Below are 8448 nucleotides of genomic sequence, written 5' to 3'. Positions count from 1 at the left end.
GGTGGATTTGGATATCCACAGTGATGGGTTAGGATCGATGCCCTGCAGGGCCAGCCTATGGGGGCAACTAGCAGTGAGGCTAGTGGGGTCCACGGACGGGTTGTCACATAAAAATCAATTGGTGGCAACTTTTCTGTGGGAAGGTTGTTAAAGGGTGAGGGACCAGGGTTCGAGGAACGCCTGATGCACCAATAACCTACTGGTGGATTTGGATATCCACAGTGATGGGTTAGGATCGATGCCCTGCAGGGCCAGCCTATGGGGGCAGCTAGCGGTGGGCTAGTGGGGTCCGCGGGACGGGTTGTCACCAATTGACTAGCAGTGGGTTAGCAGGGTCCACGGACGGTCCGTTGGGGCAGCTAGCGGTGGGCTAGTGGGGTCCGCAGGACGGGTTGTCACACAATCGGTTAGAATTCAAGATATAAAGAAGATTATAGTTTTAATAAAGCCAAAACTTACGTAGGGGACAAGAATAGACTGAGAGCACAAATGTTTCCTGAAAGCATGATCATTCCAAGTAAAAAACAAAGAATTTAAGTATACAACAGAAGATGAGGGACAAACTTGTTAAGAATTTGTGAGTCTGAACTATCCTATTATCCCTACAATCTGCCGAATGAGGTTCAACTCTGAAGGAACCATATTGGATGAATGTAACAGAGGATCTTGAAGAAAAAAGTAGATGAAGATTAGGATGATGAAGAAGGAGAAAAGAAGATGATCAGATACAGGCAAGGCAACCCGTATTTTTTTTTTTTGACAACAAATAAATTAAATTAGCTCAAATGGGCCAATTGGGAAGAGAATCGTTTACAAAAATAATAATATGCGCTTGAGTACGAACTAGTCGTGCCAATCGATCCGCAAGCACATTAGCATTCCTAGAAATCAAGGAAATCATGTATGGTGGTTACAAAAGTTTGAAGATTATTCTCTCTTATGAGTAGAAGATTTATTAACACCCCCTTAAAGTATGAATTAGAAAAATCTTTCACTAAAAGTTTGGTTTTAATGTCAAGATTTTGTACAAATATAAAATTCTAGTTTGTTGCCCGCGAGTAGCGCGAAAGTTATATTTAGATTAAATGTGGGTTGTTTTTTTTTTTTTTTTTTTTTAATTTTGTTATGTTTATTTGTTTTTTTTTTTGTGTGGTTCTTTGGTATGTTGTTATTTATTAGTGTTTATCATTTTATAGGTTGGTTGTTTCTGTTGCATTAACTGAGTAGTTGGTTTTAAATCTATCTGAAGTTGAGTTTGGGTCTGTTTGTATAGTATAGGTTGATGTGTGGTTGTAAGCGTAAGTTGGTTGTTTAGTATAGTATAGCAACTATAGGTTGGTTGTTTCTGCTCCATGTTTTCTTAAAATTATACGAAGATTGTTAAATGTATGAAGAGAGTTTGCTAGGAAGGAAGATGATGCAGTCCCTTATCAGCAAGGAGACGAGGGAAACGGTAACTGATGGACTAATTAAATATACAGTACAAACTATAGGGTATATGATTATTAAAATGAATAAGAATAATAGACACACTTAAAAAGAATGACTTACCTCTATGTCAAGAAATAACGTCTTAAAAATAATAGTAATAACTAGGTGATACCCCGTGCTACAGCACAGAATTATATATTTTGTTAGTTAGTTTTTTTTTGTAATTTGCATTTTTGTAATTTAGTTTTTTATTTTGACTTATTTTCTTTGTTTATCTATACTATTAAAGCAGAAGTATTCCCTAGACTCAAAATAGACCATGACTTGGTTTTGGTAGGTTTTTCATTAAAAATAATTAGAGAATCACAAAATTTAATCTAATTAACCTATAGTTTCGTTTTTGACAAATGACCATTATACCCTTGATCGATCACTAAAAAATTATGGGTCGGGACGCGGATCCTAAAATATCCGACAACAGAAGGAAAAAAACCCGCGGATCTGTTTGTACTCCAGAATAATATTTTTCGGATCCAGTATATTATTTCATTCAAGATTAGTTATTTAAGATCCCAAACAGAGTTATTCGTTATAGGCAAACACTCTGATTTCATTTTCTTTTAAGGTATTTAAATGAAAACCATAAATTTTAATTACCAAAAATTCGGATATTTCCTTAATTACCGAGATTCGATCTTAACAAATAATCTTTAAAAAGAAATATTTTGTGATTCTAAGAACCATAATAGTATCCTAAAAAAGCATAAATCAGGATAATCTTTCCATATCTTTGTTCCCAAAATTATCTCGATCTTCAATGCTAATTAAACAAATCAAACAACATTCAATATTTTAAGATTATAGAAACTAGAATATCTTAATTACATCTTTGATTTAGATTATATGGAAATTGGAAATTATATAATTAATAGCAAATGGAAACTAATATTGCATATTCTTAATCATTGATATATTACTCGCATATTCCATATATTGCTAATCACTCACCTACAACCCTAGGATCTCCTTATAAGTCTATAAATACTGCGCCTTCACCGGAGCTCATAACACCAAAAAACCAAAACACACAAGCTGAAAATTTTAATTATAATCATTTTTTTTTTTTACTTTTCTAATACGTTCGCTCAAACTATGTTTTGATTGTAAGGATTATTTATTTCATTAATAAGTTATTGATTTACGCTATACTCTCCTATATCCAAACTACATTCTTATATACTATGAGTTATTTTATTCAACAACAATCAACTTTTTGTTTTTTTTCAGCAACAATCAGTTTACATTTATGAAATTTAGAGTTTTATACAACTTATGCAATGAAAATTAGTTATTAACCATTGCATCCCTAGCTTGATCAAAATTATTGAGCTATTACGGTTGATTTTGTTGTGTATTACTGGCCACCTATCAAGCAAATGCATTTTACTACAAAACTACTATCCAACATTGCGGTGTATCTGTTTCCATGAAAAGCTACATTCTACAAACTACTTACTCTATTAGGATTTCCAATTTACTGTATAACTCCAAATATATAAATAAACACTATATAAACAAAGAAAATAAGTCAAAATAAAAAAACTACATTACAAAAATACAAATTACAAAAAAGTAACTAACAAAATATATATTCCCGTGCTGTAGCACGGGGTATCACCTAGTATAGTGTTTATTTGTATATTTGAGGTTATACAGTAAATTGGAAATCCTAATAGAGTAAGTAGTTTGTAGAATATAGCTTTTCACGAAAACAGACACACCGCAATATTGTATAGTAGTTTTGTAAGAAAATAGACACTCCGCAATATCGGATAACAGTTTTGTAAAAGAATAGACACACCGCAATATCAGATAGTAGTTTTGTAAGAGGATGAGTTTTTCTTTATTTTGGTTTGTCGTCAAAAGAGGAGAAGTTGCTTGTTAAATTTTAGTCTGAGATATTTTAATGGTTGAGAAACCATTGTATTTATAGTGAGATTAGTTATATTTAGGTTATTATTTAGAAATTAATATTTGATATATCAAATCTCAGCAAAATTGTAAAAACCCCAATTTAATTTATAATTTGATAAAAATACATGTTTTAACGGATTTAACTCAAACTTTTTATATATTTAAAAATGTTAAGAGTAAAAATATTAATATTACTTAAATATTTTATAGACTTTCAATATATTATATGTGACAACCCGTCCCGTGGACCCCACTAGCCCACCGCTAGCTACCCCAACGGACTGTCCGTGGACCCTACTAGCCCACCGCTAGCCGGCCCAACAGACTCCAAGCTGGCCCTGCAGGGCATCGATCCTAATCCCCCACTGGGCAAATGGAACTAATCATCCAAATCCAGAGTAGGTTATTGGTGTACCAGACGTTCCTCGAACCCTGGTCCCACCCTTTAACAACCTTCCCACAGGACAAGCTGTCACCAATTGATCTCAATTGGTGACAGCTTATCCTGTGGGAAGGTTGTTAAAGGGTGAGAACCAGGGTTCGAGGAACGCCTGACGCACCAATAACCTACTGGTGGATGTGGATTTCGACAGTGATGGGTTAGGATCGATGCCTTGTAGGGCCAGCTTGGAGTCTGTTGGACGGCTAGCGGTGGGCTAGCATGGTCCACAGACGGTCCGTTGGGGCAGCTAGCGATGGGCTAGTGGGGTCCGCGGGACGGGTTGTCATATTATAATATTTTAAACTTTTGACGGAGTTCAAATATTTATAATAATTTAAACATTCTAAAAAAATTTAAATATTTATAATATCTTAAACTTTTTTAAAAAATGTAAATAGATTATTTTATGTTTACTTTTAAAAGTTTAAATATGCTCAAATATAGAACCAAATTAAACTGTTAAATTTGGATACCTAATAAATCAAGCTTCCTGCTCATTTGTACTCAAAACGTATTAGTCATATATTTATAGTGATTATCAACCATATTCCAAAATATTTAGTCGATGTGGGATATACAATACATCTTTTCTGTAAATTAGTTTACAATTTTACATATATATAATTTCTGCGTTTTTATTCTTTGCATCTATACTAATCATAATTAATTACTATAATTTTATTAAAAAATATTGAAAATCTAAACTAAATGATGATTTGTTTTTATTTAATTGTATTAAGTTAATTTATTGTTTCCGTAAATATCTCACAATATAAAAGCAAATCAAATAAGTTTACATATATATACAATTTCGTATTTAATCTATTGATTATTTGGAAACAACAAAGTCACAATTGATAAGTATTAAAGATTTCTCATTATTATTAATATTCGTAATAATTATAGGGATTAAGTATGGTAGTAGTTAATATTTGATATTACTGAAGCCATTAAATACTCTTATATCAGTTTCCTTATTTATAGAGATTATACCTCTGTTTGGTTGTGTGTTTAACTATTCTTGAATCAAACAATATACAAGATCCGAAAATTATTAATCTGGAGAACAAACAGATCCGCGAATTTTTTTTTTCTTCTATTTTTGGGTCAGAGAGGATCCGCGTCCCGACCCGGTTAGTTTTAAGTGATCGACCGAAGGGTATAATGGTCATTTAGTTAAATTGAAACTATAGGTTAATTTAATTAAATTAAGTGATTCTCTAATCATTTTTAATGAAAAACCTACCAAAACAAAGTCATGATCCAATTTGAGTCTAGTGAGTACTTCAGCTTTAATAGTATAGATAACAATAACATGTTGCTTAAAAAATACTACGACTTGTGGTAAATTAAAAAACTTAACTATCAAATAGTATGTGAAACAAAGACCGTCTGTATCTTAATCATAGATAATGGCAAATTGCAGATATTAAAAGATTAAAATGAAAATTTATCTAGTTAATGGGTATAAGTGTAAATTTTTAGGAAGGTCAAAATGAGAGTTTTGATTTAAATGGAGTCAGAATGTAAAATTTGAATGGTCAAAATAAAAATATAAAATTTACTAGGATCAAAATATAAAATTTAATGGGTCATTTTATAATTTCTACCTAAAAATATACTAGAAAAAAATATTTAGTTCACGGCCTCCGCCCCTGACGGCAATTAGTCTTACCTTAGAGGAACATAAGTAATAAAGACTTGAATATATACAGTAAAACCTCTATAAATTAATACTCTATAAATTAATAAACACTATAAATTAATAAATTTTGTTAGTTCTAAATCGGGCCAGTGTAAAAATTAACAAAATTTGATAAAATAATAAAATAATAATTTTTTTGAAATCTCCATGTAAAATATGGTCTCAATAATAGCATAAAATAATAATCATGTAAATTTACACATATATATATATATATATATACTGATATAATAATGTATTTTTCTCCTAAAGCTCATTTCTATAGAACAATTCTAATGTTGTATTCTCAAACTATAATGATATCTTCTAACATATCATAAAAATAGTTAAAGTTTTAAACTTTTCATTTTTTAGATATGCATCATTTACAATTTGATAATTTGACAGATTATTAAAATAGGACAATTGATATTATTATTCATAAATTTGAATTTATGTATGTCATGTGTATAAATCAATTTGTCTATAGTATTTGTAATTTATTGTCAATAATGTTCTCTAAATATTACAAGTTCAATACCTAAACCATAAAATTTACAATATCCAAAAGTTTAATCTTATTTTGCTAAAATTATTTCAAATAATTAAAAATATATCTATAAATTAATAATTATTAATTTATACTATAAAATAATAATTATTAATTTATAGATTAATATCACTATAAATTAATAAAATATCTTGGTCCCAACATTATTAATTTATAGAAGTTTTACTGTACTAGTATTTTTGCAGCAACTTTTGATAAAAAATCATTTTGAAAATAAATAGTATTCAATGCATCGACTTTAATATTAGTTACCAAAACGTTCACTGCATTAATTATAGGTAAGATTTAAAAAAATAAGGAAATCTTTCTACCTTATTCAAATATAAATATATGATTCCCTTTCATTTTTATTTGAATTTATATTAAATTATTCTATAATACATTCAGTTAATAAAAATTGTGATTTTTCCTGCATATGATGTAATACAAATTTTTTAAAACGGACATATATTACTCAATAAAAAATATGGGTACAATATCTCACATCGCCTAAAATTATTGGGCAATGGTTCAAAGTCATACTATAAAGGAGACCAAAATGATTCAGAATACAAATAAGTAGAAAACTTGATTTATCAGGCATTCAAAATTAAAAAAACTTTTATTTGGTTTATTCCAGTTCTTTATTTTAATAAAGAACATATCAACTCAATCTAATATTTATAATACAAAACAATAGGTATTAAAAATTAAGATGTTATAGAGGGAGTTAAAATATCTTGGGACGAGTTTTATCGACATTTATATAAATTTAAAATATCATTAATTCAGTGTTTAACGGGTAAAACATCATTTCATTATTTTGTTAACACTATCGGTATCAGAGAATAGATATATCTAATTAAATTGATTAAATAAATATTATGTAATAAATAAATTATATTACGGTATTATATAGTTAAAACCATATAATTAACAATTATTATATAATTATACATATTTACTCAATAAATATAACTTATAATTTAAATATTTTAGTTATAAATAATTTGTCCTACGGTATACCGCAGGTCTTAATCTAGTGTTTAATATAAACCTTTAAAAAAAAGTTCAATAAAAATGTACAGTTATTCGAATGCTAAATTAGTTTCTCCCAAAGTTGACTTGTCTTACAAAAGGACCAGAACGCCTTTTGGATCAGAACGATCGGACCGGAACTTACAATATTCTCAATTCTACACTAGAATATAAATTTATATTTTAATATGACTAGGGATTTGGGAAACTAATCAGAGAGTTAGCCAATTCCAGTTGTATTTAGGGAGACTCATTGGTACATACATATATACCAAAATGTCTTTCTAGTTTAACCGGCTAATAAGTCAATGTATGAGGATATAGATCCGAAGTCTCACGTTTTATAGATCTAGCTTAAGTTTTGTTTGGCTTTGGTTTCGAAAAATTGTCATTTAAAATATGTTTATTTGCATGTTGTTATATTAGGCTAGAAGCCTAGATAGAACGTGAACAGTTGTGCTAATGTGATCGATTTAATATAGAGCTACAACTTCTATTGAATAAATCCGCATGTACATGTAGTCAATCACCATGTAGTCTACATAAATTATTGTAGCACTATTTATTCAAGACTGAAATAATAATAAAGGTAACGTATTTGCTCGTTTGTCAAAAGATAAAATTCGAATTCAATATCACATAAAGATGACGGAATTTAAATGGCTTTTTAAGTCTTAGTCTGTTTTAACTTTGGACGTCTTCTTGGTTTTGTTGAGTCGATGCTTCATATCCACGAAAAATAGCAATGCTCCGATCCTACTACGGCCAATCCTTTGAGGAAGCTTAAGAGCCGACGAACAAACTCATTATTATGTCCGAACAAGGCAGGGTTTGTCATAGCGTGATCCGCAAGCTATGATGTGTATAACAATAAACCATTTTTTGGCTGGCGGATGGAGATTTTAATCAATGTAATGAAGATTTCTCAACTACCAATACCTCTTATATTTATTTATTTATTTTTGTCCGGTTTGATCTTTGATTTTTTTTTCTTTGTTGTAAGAGCCATGTAATAATAGTTTGTCTTGTACAGAGCCATGTTCAAAATAATTGACTGATGATGTATAATATTAATTTCTTCTACTTCATTTAAGATGCCTATAATGTTACTTTGACTCAACCTTTCAAAATCTAGATCTAATTCGAACATGTCTATTGGTTTAGAAACTCTTATGAGTATCCAAACATGTAAAATATTATTTAATTTAATTAAATTATAAGATTTAATTTTATTTTCAAAGTAAAAATTAAATCAATAAGTAAATGATAAATTTCAAATAGGTCTCTAGTTTAGATACCAAAGGTTCTTTTTTTTTTTTTTTTTTTTTT

The 8448-nt window shown here is 29.6% G+C and overlaps 1 pseudogene; it reads right to left on the bottom strand.

The window, feature by feature from the left end:
* The window catches only part of LOC104748468, a 3783-nt pseudogene extending 3141 nt beyond the window's left edge, over positions 1–642 (bottom strand).

Source organism: Camelina sativa, chromosome 15 (assembly GCF_000633955.1).
Source record: "Camelina sativa cultivar DH55 chromosome 15, Cs, whole genome shotgun sequence".
Lineage (NCBI taxonomy): Eukaryota > Viridiplantae > Streptophyta > Magnoliopsida > Brassicales > Brassicaceae > Camelina > Camelina sativa.
This window is presented reverse-complemented; position numbering and strand designations above follow the sequence as displayed.